Below are 13,368 nucleotides of genomic sequence, written 5' to 3'. Positions count from 1 at the left end.
AATTTCTATTTCACTGATTTTATTTTACATACAAACATTGACGACAATTCGAATGAGGTATTGGGCCCTTCTAACGAAGGATTATCAAGGATTTAACAGGTGAAGCAGATTTTCTGAAATGTTGAATTATATGTTATAGTGTTGTTTCCTTAGAATTCTTAAGAACAAGGTACTGTGATATTTAACAATGATTCAACTGCAGTTTCCGTAAATATAAGTTTTATGTAATTTATTTATTTACCCTAACCGGATTAGGACCCTCAGACCCTCTCTTACGTTGAAACAGTATATTTTCGTCGTATTGCACAGTCGACGGCGTTAAGAAAAGCATCGGTTTGCGTTGATGGTCAAAGCTGCACAGTCTGCTGTCGTACCTTTTTATTGCAGCCGAGACTTCCCGTAGGTGCCTCAAGCATTATTTACTCTTCAAACTTTGTTTGGAAGTTCGCATCTGGAAACTTATTTTCCCACAGGGAATGGCTTGGGAATGCAGAATTACCGGAGAAACGGTTATGCTACTATTATCTCCCTCTTTATACATTCTAGCACACTGCAGAGCTTTCCCGGAGTAAACGGTTTAGAACAAAATAACGAAAGCTTATTTGTCGTGCATCAGTATCAACTACTTGGCATTAGAAACGTTTTGAAACGAAAAAGTATACAAAACCGGAAAATATTTTGCTAAACAACAAAATATTTTGATTACGCCTGCCTGCCACACACCATCTGAAGGGATATGTTCATCTACCTCACAAGAAGAGCTCGAGGCAGGTAAGTATCTACGTATATGAAGGAGAAAGTACGAAATGAAAATCTGTAAAGTCAAATATGTGTGATGTAACACCATCCCTGCAGCTGACACGCGTTAACAGTATTTTTAGGACCAGCACACTCGCTTCGTCCCTCCATCGCCGGCCTGCTCATATCAAGAAGTCACCACTACCAAAACCCGTCTTGTTTCTGCACTTTATGACTTTATCGGCTATCCCATTCCCTCCAGACGATGTGCGACGATTGTCACTCTTAAAATGGGAGATTGTTCTGTGGAATGGAACGAGGCGCATTAAACTTTCTGCGAATACCATAAGACACTTGGTAGGTTTTCTTCATAAACAAGACGTACATTAAAACAGATGTTTAATGGACGTCTTGATAGCATTATTTTTTTTAAATGACCAGTTTCGATTCAACATGAACCATCCTCAGATCTGTAAACAACAGCAAAATACCTACCTAACAAATAGTCGACGAAATACAAAATGTTATCATACCATACAAACATCAAATGTGCAATATAGTATCTCATTTTATCAGTTACAAGAGTAGCCCGTCCTACCATCAGCATAATTTACATGCTACACACAGGATGAAATAGTGGTTTGGTACAGTCCATGTTATTAATATAGCCCATAAGGCTACTGCCGACATTTGGCGCCTGTACCGAAACGGGTAATTTCAAAAAATTGATGCACTCAAGAAGGACGGTAAAAAATCTGTTTTACAACCAATGATTGCGGATTTCCCACAAGGACATCGTCTCAATTTTGGCAAACAACAAACACTGCCTACAAACAGTTATAACGACAGTTACGGTAAGAAACTGAGTAAGCTGAGAGAATTCTGTAATGAAACAATGACAGTATTGGAGCACTGATTTGAACTAATCACCACCCGACATCGTGTGAAAGTTTGTTGCTAGAGTTCACATGCAGGCTGTATACGGCTCGTACGAAGAATGTGGGTTACCTTAGGACGTGATAGTGTGGACCATTCTTAAGGCAAAGCATCCGATAACACTAAATTTCATTCTCAATGCTTTTCGAGACCCAAAAATACGAAATTCACTACGTTTGGAGTGGCGGATGTACCAGTATATCTACCAGTTTGTTGAGACTACTGGGTTTTTTGTTGGTGCGGTTGATTCATGTATGTTTCTGGCTTCCTAGCCAAACTAGCAATTACATTTTGCGCACGATTTTTGATTGACTTACCTAATGGTCTTCTTCAGTTGCACAGAATGCGCAAAATCGTCGACACAGCCAAAAGTCTATAAACGTACTATCACCACATTTTCATTCGATGGGCCACTGCTTTTGCACAGATGTGCAACGATTGAAATCTATAGCAAAGAAAGGCATACAATGGAATATGGAGGACAACGTACGATGCCTGTGAAAATTTTCAGTTCATATTTAACGCTCAACTTTACGAGTACGTCTATATTGTTAAGCTAATAAAAACACAAATACTGTATATATTATTTCGTGAAAACATTACATGGTTTCGCCGTCAATAATCTCTGTGATTTTCATAAGAAAATGATCTACATGCATGCGCATGCAACCTTGAGATACTACTCACAATTGAGACCTTTATATGTCAAGGGGTATAAGTAACAAACCGCTAATTTTGAGTAAATGAATGTTCAGAGTTGAGACACTCCAGAAAATTACATGAACAAATTAGGAGTAACTAATAACTTGCTCACTTTTGAAACTTTAATGCTACCTTATCGAGAAAAATCAATGCTGAATTTCGTCAGTAATATTTTATTACTAAGTAAAGAAGATGGGTAACAGTGACATTAATAGGAATACTTTAACGGCACGCAGTAACTAGTTACTTGAATGGAACTTGACTACGATTTCATTCAGAGTTTGTGATATCCTGTACTGCTCATTTCCTGAAAAACAATCAGCTTCTTCATGATTTTGATTAAACGGATTCAATGTTTTTGCAGATTCCTGGTGTGGTGGTTCCTGGTAAAATTCATCATGTACTGGTGGCACAAAGGGAAGTAGAGTTTGTAGCTCTCCGTACTTCAGATTTTTAAAACTTACGTTTTTTATTGTTTATTTCTAGAGCGGTAAAGACATTAATATTTCTGCCGCAACTATGTGCTTTCTTGTCATCAACATTCTGAAAATCTTCCAGCTCTTCATTGAGAGATTCCTTAAAAGTGCAACCACTCCATTTTTCTCAAGCCTTTCACTGAGTCCGTGAGATAGTTATCGAATCCACTTGGTGTCAGTCATCTAGACTACCTCAAATTTCCTGCTGGCCTGGAAAATGAGCAGTGCTCACTCATTAGGCACAAAAATCTAAGGGTTTTACTGGCAACCTTCTCAATAACCACAAGATCTTGGTCACATTCCATATAGGAAAGACCAGAAATAATGAATTTGTGATCTTCAGTCTTAGTTTTATCTTCTAGGTAATTTAATGCCAGAACTTTGCAATGTATGTACTTTTATTTCGACCCCCAGCGTTGTCACTAAAATCTGTGACGCCTTAACTGATGTAGGCAACTACTTGTATAGTGTAAAAGACAGGAAGCAGTTTCTTGGCATCGACGAGCAGCTTGGCTCTCATGCCAAATGCACATTGTTGCTACTTCAGAGGCTAAATCGTGCGTAGAAAAGTTATAGTTCCACAGCTGTCTTGCATAATACGTTCTGCTGCAAGAAAGCACAGGTATAGGGCATGTCTTCTGTAGGTGAAAACATATTGCTATTTGCGAACCGTCATATTTCGAAAATTCTTTTTCCCTGTCTGTTGCTTCTCTGTCTGCCTTTGGCTGAGGCAAATGTAATTCCTTTTCAAGAGTCAGTGTCTGAACATTTTTGCGTCTCCGTTAACTATCAAATTCTACAACTTGTCAAATGTCAATGGAAACTCAGACTGACGGCCGTATTGAGCACAATTCTATAGTACCTCTCTTTAACAGGGGGTTAATTATTTCGTGCACAAAAATCTTTATAGAGCTCAGATACTTTCCACAGACGTACATTTACTTTTTATACTTTCAAAACATCCATAATATTAACTAATTGTGTAGGAAATAAAATAATAACAACAAATATAATAATTTTAAATTAAATAGCTTCTGTTAAAGACTCTGCCAGAAAAACAAAGAGCAGTTTGTAGTCACCTGATAATCAAGAGATAGAAGTGTACTTATACCCTTTGAATTCCAAAGAAAATATGAGATTGTCTTAGGAGTTTTCTTTTCAGCCATTAGATGTCAGCACCGGACAGCTTGTTACTTGTATCTACTGGCCACGCAGATTTGTGTCTGCTTTAACCATCTACACTTACTTCCAAAATTAAAAAAAAAAATTACTTATACCCCTGGGCTTCTAAGGAGATCTAATTTTACATTTACCGCCCATAGATGTTCAATATGCCCATACACTCAATAATGTTCGTCTGTGGCGTCAGAGTTTAACCATATTTTTTTGAAGGAGAAGCGCATATTCTTTCACGGACCCCCTAAAAAAAATCTCACTCTGAGAGTGAGATTAGACGATGTTGGAGGTCAGTGGTGCAAGCTCTGCCCCTCCCCCTTCCCCCCGCCGAAGGTTCGAGTTCTCTCTCGGTCATGGGTATGTTGGGGACCGATGACTTCAACAGTTTGGTCCCATAGAACTTACCACAAATTTCCAACTTGCAAGCTCCGTACGCCGTTGATGGTCGATTCATCATTCGCATGTCGCTGTTAAGAAGTGCTCTTAACATGTTAGCACAAGTGCGGGGGCACTCCTCCGACCTCTTGAAAATAGTAGCACCTTTTCTGGTTGTGTTGTCACCAACTCAACTCGGTGCACTCTTGGACAATCAACGAAAGAGCGAGAGAAACAATCGCACCGGGCAGACCCCTAGCCGCAACGACATGAACCGGCAACTTAAAACTACACGCGAAAAAACGTTTTACTTTCGAAAGATTAAAATTTAGCGAAGTGTTCTTGTTCATTCCTGTTCAAAATAATAGCTTTGTGAATTGCTGGGTGGGAGCAAGGAACAGGTGTTATTTGATATGCCCCACAGAGCATTAGTGGCGAATGGAATCAGCGTGCGAATGTTATATGAGTCGGATGCGTTAGTCTTTATCCTCCAGCCGATGCAGTATCCAAATGATGAAGCAGTAGGCATCTTAATTGTGCTGCCTGGTAATTCAACACTACGGGCTGTCTGGACACATACAGAACGTATCAGGAAGCTAATTTCGTTCGAAATAGAGAACAGGTGTAGCCAGATCTACACTTAACAGGAGTGAAACAGCGTTGATTAAACTTAGTGTCGTTTGAATTGTAGCAGCATCCAGTCCTTCATCCAAAAATAATTATTCAAGAATGTAAATTCTACATCGCTAAATTTGGTTCTCGGCTAAGTTTTTAACTATTTTCTAGTCTCATTTTGTAGTATTACGCTATTAAAATTGACTAAATTATAACCACTACTAATAACTAATTAACAATAGCTGACAGCGATCCATAACATTGCACAAAAACTGCATAATAATTCCTGTAATACAGGAAATCTGGTATTACAAACAGCGAGACTCACGACTCATTTCACATTACAGCCGTGTTTCGTAACTGATTCTACTGTATATGTTTATAGTGAGTAAGAATGAAGTGCGAAAGTGCTGTTGAGAATGTGCGCAAATGAATGTGATTTTATCCTGTCTTTACTTTATAGTGTTCGTAACTGTCGTTGCTGCTGTGAGCTGCATTATAGGAACCGCCATGATCATCGATGGTTTATCATGGCGATTGCCTCATGGTAGGAGCTATCAAGCGTGGTTAAGAAAACAGTCCTCAGGTGTGTAACATTGGGTTCTATGACTGGTTGGGGCGAGAGGAGGATCCTGAATCAACGAGCACAGCTGCGAATATTTCTTTGTTATAAGAAAAACAACGTCTGCTGCTACAAATAATAGAGTTTTAGATATCAGAGTTAACTATCAAAGTCTGAGACAGTCTTTGCCTATTTACAGGCCAGATAAACTGTTGCCTTCGTGCTACTGCATTAGAGATAAAAAAATATAGCACGAAATGTAATGGTAAGCTCAGTTAGTGCGTGCACGTTGGTTTCGACATGATTTGAGTAGCCTACATTGGTCTGAACCCTTACTGTCACATTCGGTGATAGGTGTGACAGTTAATTCGTGAGTATCACATTCCTGGAGGAATAACATCCTTGATATTTAAGCTAAGGTGCTCCTTGTACAATAATAACACAGTATCTGTCCACGTGAGCAGTTGGTAGGTGTTATGTATAATTTTGGTATTGAATTTTTGGTAACTGAATCGGTTGTGAGCGACCAGCGATGTTGTAAGCTCTATCGCAGAAGTTAAGTGAGTACCGCTATCTTTGAACTGTGCGAGAGAGCAGTGAAGCACACATTGTTTAATTTTGGTAGAAAGAGCAGTCGGAGGCTGCGGTGTTAGAGTTAGGCAAGTGAGGAAGCTATGGCAATATTATGATTCAAATTTAATGTCTCAATTTATCATTTTGTTCAATCAATATGATTATGAAACTGATTTGTGAAGAAAGAAATGTAATGGATTGTGAGGTAAATACAATAATGATATTTTTTTTTCACTATTGCTGCCGCATCGAACTAACTTGGTTATTGTACTTAAAGTTGTCAGATTTGAGAGATAGGAAATTGTATTCTTTGGATGTTGAGAAGTTCATTAAATTTAATGCCTTGAGCACTTTTTCTCAATATACAAAAAGAAAACGTAGTGTTGTCATTTTTGCGCATATTTCATTTTCTTACCAACCTTTCTCTTACAATTGCTTTTAATGGATCATGCAACTAAGTATGTTCGATAAACAATTCGATTTGCAATTAACAGAGAACTCATTGCACCTCTCTAGTGTCTCTTTGTAGATACAGTAATTTGCAGCTTTAGTATTGCGGTGCGCAAGACAGAGCAGTACTGCAACGCGTTATCCAGTTTTGCGCAGATTAGAGGTAAGGAGGAAAGATTATGATTCTTTTCGATTGTTTTATTTATTCAATAAGAACCAACTTACGTTATTCAGAGACAGTTTTTGTGATCAAATTTTGCAACGCCAATTACTCTAGGTTTCACGTCCAAGTTATTCAGGCAGTTTATACCGCTCAAAATTCTTGTAGTGGGATTGCTAACTTCTAGAGTATGAAATACTCCCCTTTTCATTATGACGAATAATTACTTTTACACTGTAGCTTGGGTTTCACATTACGGCAGTACAAGTGTCATTACGACAGATCATTTATTATCACAGCTCAGGCGTGCAATCAGAAACAGAGTACTTCAGTCTATATTTTTATATATTTAGATAACTTTCACAGTGACGTCACTTCAAGTAATTGAATGGAAATCGACTGTGAAACACTACTAACATATGTTAGCTATATATCACCTAGATTGTTTCCATTCATGACACGATCAAAAAAGTTTGGAGTGCATCATATGCCTATGTGACGTTTGCCTTTCAGAAACGTCCCTACTACCACACCTTAACAGTAGTTCAAGTCCTTCTGAAACGCTCTGAATGGTTTTTTCGTAACATGTGTTTTGATAATGCAAGAGATACTATCCAGGAGGAAAGACTTCGTAACGGTACGACGTTAGCATGGCAACGTGTCGTAACGTGACAGCAGGCAGCCGGGAAACAGCTGACAAGATAATGCAGGCGTGCAACTAAGTCACACAAACCTATGGAGCACTGTGATGTCATACGAGGATCACGTGCATCTGTTGCATAATACAAGAAGTATTTGTTTAATTTGGTTCCTGTTTAATCTAATTCCGAACAAGTCACACATGAAACGTATAGAATACTATTGTTATTGTACCTAAGACTACGTAATGGCCCTCGTGACTACATATTGTCATAAAACGTTCGATTGGTTAGAGTGATTAATTTATTGAAACCAATCGTCCCACATTGCCGGTTATCCATCAGGAGGGAAGTGATAACTAATTATATCTTGCTGTTAAAAATGCATTTCTTTCGTACCTTAGGACAGTATCAAGGTAAAATGTTGTAAACTGTGATAAGAAGTTATATCGCTGCCATTTGTTTCTGTCAAATGTACATAAGTTTGCGTAGATCTCCCCCACATTTACATATTGCAGATAATTTTCTGGTTGTTTATGTGTCAGCGATAATATTATCACTTTTTTGTTATGCTTGTTTCTTTCTCAATTTGTAATTCCGAAGATCATAATTTTCAATGTTTAACATAAAATACTTGTGCAACGCATCAGCTAATTCAATACACGTATGAAGATGTGTTGTAGAAATTTGTTATATCCTGAACAGTCTAGTGGAAGAAATCTTAGACTTTTTGAAAATTTGATTTAGGGGATATGATTGGCAATTGACCATGCACAGTGGATATTGGATAGTGTTAGGCTGTTTTACCTCTTCATCAGCATACATTACAAAACGAGTTTGAGAGCAGCAGGGTTCAAATCTTTCTGGACATCCAGATTTTTGTTTTCCATGGTTTCCCTATATCATTTCCAGAGAATGCAGGAACGATTCCTTTGCAAAGGTCATGGCCCATTTCATGCTCCATCTTTACCGAATCCGAGCGTACTCCGTGTCTAATGACGACTCTTTCCATTTTTCTCGTTTTCAGTTGATATCTGTCTATAACAACCAAAATACGACACTGGACTATAAAATTACACGTCATTGTCTTTGATGCTGTGTTATTGTGGTTCAACGTAACATAAATGACACTGAGAAACAAAATGGTGAACAACCTCCATTAGAAGCCCGCGCTGGAGAGCAATGCGAGGCTACGGGAGTGCCACCAAAGATCATTAGTGATTTATTGGTCTTTGTTTACATTTATTTTTGTATTAGAAAGTATAAACTGGTTAGTGTAGAGAAGAAATCTTGTACGAGAATGAAATACTGTAAAACATGTATAAATCACTCGTTATCAGTTGTCAAAAATGTAAGTCAAAACTGTATTGGTTCATGTAAAATGCACTACTCTTAAAAGCTCGTGTGCCGAAGCAATTATATCACATTCAGCTACACGAAACAACCAGAGGTGAAACTGAATCAATTATTAACAACTTCATCCATAGGTATGACGAAATATCAAATAGGATTATGTGGATCAGTGCACCATTTATTAATTCTGTGTTTAGTCACTGGTGCAAGTGCCTTTTACAGAATGAAATACTTAACAAAAAGGAACAAAGAAATAATTTACACAGTTATCGGCCAGTTTCTTTTCCACCAGTTTTAGTTTTTAAGAACACAACTTATAGGAATATTTTCTATAAATAGTGCTGCACAGCTTCAGTGTATTTAAAGAATGGCATCACGAGACCACTAAAAATTGCTCTAATGTCTATTTATTTGCAGACAAGCAATCTCGATCTTTCAATAGTCTTCAAGTTAACTACATGTCAAGATAATGCATAAGAAATGATTCATGTCTAAATAATGAAAGTGAGCCATTGTATGTAACAGATTATTGCGGGTACCATCACACAGGATTAAAGGACGGTTCATTGGTGTCATGTATATAACTACTGTCAGTTGCAGAACCTAAATGAAATGGTTAAAATTACAATTTGCGTATTTATATTAAAACATTGTGTACTTATACATACACGTTATTGAATTTCCAGTATGTGACATGTTTTTTTAGCGTAGCCAGTCTTTGTAAAACGTTTACTGTACAGACTGATGTAAATAAAATTAACAAATTTGTGTATTACTACGTACATCTGAAAGCATTTTAAATGGCTTTCTGTGTTTTATTAATTTTATTGATCGTCAACAGCCACGGGCATAGATAGTGTAAGCAATGCATCTCTGCCGAAAGTTACGAACGATTATTGTAACTTATAAGCAGTCTCGCTGCACTTTTGTGAAAACAGGCATCAACTGATCCTGTTATTTTATGATACGACTTCGTTGGGACAGTTTGCTGAACACTGCAATGGACAGTCAGTAACTGCACCCAGTGATTTTTAGGATGTATAAGATAATGGATGCATATATAAGTGAAAGGTACTTGTGTTAGATTTGTGTATGTCTATAACATGTGTATGTATGTATACTACTGATGTAATGTTATCACTGTCTTCTATATACAACGGTTCTTCTTAACTTTTTTGACATGTAATACTTTTATTACATTTTTGTAAATATGTAGACGATTTTAAGAGTGTCGTCTGGGTGAAACTAGTTGTCTGTAAATAAATCAACATGAATAACGTTTTGGTGGTTTCGTGACGCCATTCCATAAACAAATGTAACCCAGTACCCATAATTTGTTGTCAGACTTGCAGTTTGGCTTCGGGAAAGGAGTAGCCACAAAAAATGCAGTTTATTCTTTTGTGTGTGAGGCACTACCAGGGCTAAAAGATAGTATTAGGACAGTAGGTAGTTTATTCTATTTAACAAAAGCAATTCATTTTGTGGATCTTGCAGTACATCCGCATAAACTGAATCATCATGAGTTTAGAGAAGAAGTTCCGAAATGGTTCACTTCATGTCTGGAAAGTAGGAAACAGAAGATTATCGTCCAGTGTCAACAGACAGGGAAGATATTTCGTTATGACTAAGATAATGTAAAGTAAAGAGTGCCACAGACGTCTGTCCTTGGTCTGTTGCTTTTCTTAATGTGTAATGATAACCTACTACTAAACGTGACTGATAATTCGAAATTTTCCCTCTTGGAAGATGACGTACGCGAGATTGTGAGAGACGTGGAATATAATGTAAATAATGTAGCAAATACGGCAGTCGAAAACATTAGCATGTGGCTTTCAGATAAGGTATTGACGCTTGACTGTAATATTGACGCTTGACTGTAACAAAACACAATACATGTACACTGGTATGCAAAACAAGGACGAAAGTAACTTTCGAATGATGTCTCAGTGCCAAGTAAAATAGGTCAATGAAACTTGTACTATACATAGAAACAAATGCTCAGTGTAGTACAGAAGGAAACTGAAAGAAATACACAAGTAGACGAACAGAAATTACACTTTTATTCAAAGACAGTAATTTCACTGAAGTCACTGAGACTCATGATGGTCCTCTGGACATTACAAGAGGCGGGACATGATCTTAATTGAGGGGGGGGGGGGGGGTGACCACCACGGACGGCAATGCCTGTTCTACAATGTTCTCCCATGCTGACCACAGGTTGGTAAGGGCGTTTCACTCCTCCACCAGCGCTGTTGACAAGTCCAAGATGGTCGTCGTTCGTGCATGCGCATGTCCTGCGGTACGCCTCCCCAATCCGTTCTCCTTCTTTCCTCTCCTACTTCTCCCTAACTCTTCGTCTTTTCATTTGATCTTCCTCATTTTCCTTCGCCCGTCGCAAAGCTGCGCCCTCACAGAAATGTCGGCCAGGGCAGCCAACTTTTCTGTCATGCCCAAGTTACGCCAGTGAGCAGCGCCCCTTTCGGTCGTTATATCAGCTTTCGATAAAGGTAGATCTAACCGCCGACATCTGCTGAATTTAGTTTATTAGCCCTAACATATGTAGTACATGTACAGTATGTTGTGAAAAGAAATATGATTTTGATGGAACCATTGTTCTCGTAACTTTTAGAAACGTGCTTGTTGCGGAAGACGAAAGACAGGTTAAACTGAATCGGGGTCCAGAGACAAAATAGATGCCAGTCAGTTTTGCCCCACTGAGGGTCACCGTAGTGGCGATACTGGCAAACGCAGATATTTGGTTCGCATTTCCTGCTAGACCAGCCGAAGAACGGGAACTGTCGCAAACGGTTCAGAGGGACAAGGCTGGAAGAAGCAGTCACCGCGGCCTTCCGCGAGGCACAATTTGGCATTCGGCACGCAGTTGTCCGAGGAAACAGTAAAGAATGAAAATGGGGAAGCCCGAAAGGAAATGGCAGGGCAGCCTCGGATGACATTCGTGGCACCGTCTCACTATTGTGCACTGAAGCAAAAAGAGTGGCTGCGGAGACGCAGAAACAGCGTGACGCAGGTCACTACAGCCACATGACTGGAGCCACGATTACAATTCGTAACGTTTAAAGGGATGGCCTCACAAAGCTGACACGCACGAGCGCATCTCATCAGAAATGACACTCTTAGTAGCGCTGGAAATACTCTGTACGTTCATCCTTGATGGGAAATAAGACAGGAACTCAGAACTCGTATTTTTTTGCTATCCCAACAATCTCTTGTAATTGCAGTGTGAAGCTGGTCGCTTGGTGGGACGAAGCAATTTGCATGTCAAGCCCTACCATAATAATCGCAAGAAAGTAAACTGCCTTATGATGATGACGGAACTTGATAAATGTGCTACAAATGATGTACATTTTAGCTATGTCTCATTGTACACTCAGACGCTACTAGGGTTGGGCAACTAAGGTTGGGCAAAATGCTGGTAACACCTCGAAAAATGTTTTCTTGAGCCTAAATGCAAATTCCAGCCATGCCTTAGGGATAACGCTGATGTATTTGACCAGGAATTGCACTTGTGTTTAGTCTTCAGTACACTGCAGGCGTAAGTCATATTCAGAACAGCGCTCTGTTTAACTGTGAGTGTATTTTGTCTGAGCTAAGTGATTTTGAACGCCGGTAAATTGCTGGTGCTCGTATCGTGGGTGCTTCCGAAACAAAGGTAGCCCAAGTGTTTGGTATCTCAAGAGCCACCGTAATGACGATTTACGCCGAATACGAGGAAAGTGGAGAAACATCGTTTGTTAAGTGGACGAAACTGTGCGTTGAGTGTCGAGGTAGACGGCCAGTGAATAGCATGGTGACGAAAAATAAGAGGTCGCAATCGCAAACCAAAACGGCACCAAAACAACAGGAGGAGATGGTTCAAATGGCTCTGAGCCCTATGGGACTTAACTTCTAAGGTCATTAGTCCCCTAGAACTTAGAACTACTTAAACCTAACTAACCTAAGGACATCACACATATCCATGGCCGAGGCAGGATTCGAACCTGCGACCGTAGCTGTCGCGCGGTTCAAGACTTTAGCGCCTAAAAGCGCTCGGCCACCCTGGCCGGCAACAGGAGGAGAACTCGATGAGCAAAGAAGTGCAGGGCGAGCTGGATTTCCAAAACAACACATCGGTGATGCAAATGCCCGTAACAGGAAAATGTGATGACGAAGGGGTAAAACGAGGACTATGAAGCAATAAAAAGAGACTCATTTGATCGGATGAATCTTCTTCCAAACTGTTTCCCATGTGTCGCAGAGTTTACGTACAAAGAGCAAAACATGACGGGGTTTCGTTATTGATTTGGACAGCCATATCACTGTTTCCACGGGCCCTTTGGTTACTCTGGAAGGTCGCATTACTGCCAAGGATCGTGTGACCATTTTGGCTGATCAGATCCATCCCGTGATACAATATTTGTTCCCCAATGATGCTGTGTTCCAAAATGACAGGGCCCCTGTTCACATACCTCGCATCGTCCAAGATTGGTTTTGTGAGCTTGAGCACAAATTGTCGCGTGTCCCTGCCCACCACAGTCAATATTATTGAGCTATTGGTGACGACTTTGGAGAGAAGGGTGGGTGATCGCTATGCACCTCCGTCGTCGTTACCTGAGC

The sequence above is a fragment of the Schistocerca americana genome, chromosome 1 (assembly GCF_021461395.2).
Source record: "Schistocerca americana isolate TAMUIC-IGC-003095 chromosome 1, iqSchAmer2.1, whole genome shotgun sequence".
Lineage (NCBI taxonomy): Eukaryota > Metazoa > Arthropoda > Insecta > Orthoptera > Acrididae > Schistocerca > Schistocerca americana.
The sequence above is the reverse complement of the archived record's forward strand: the minus strand, read 5'-3'. Positions refer to the sequence as shown.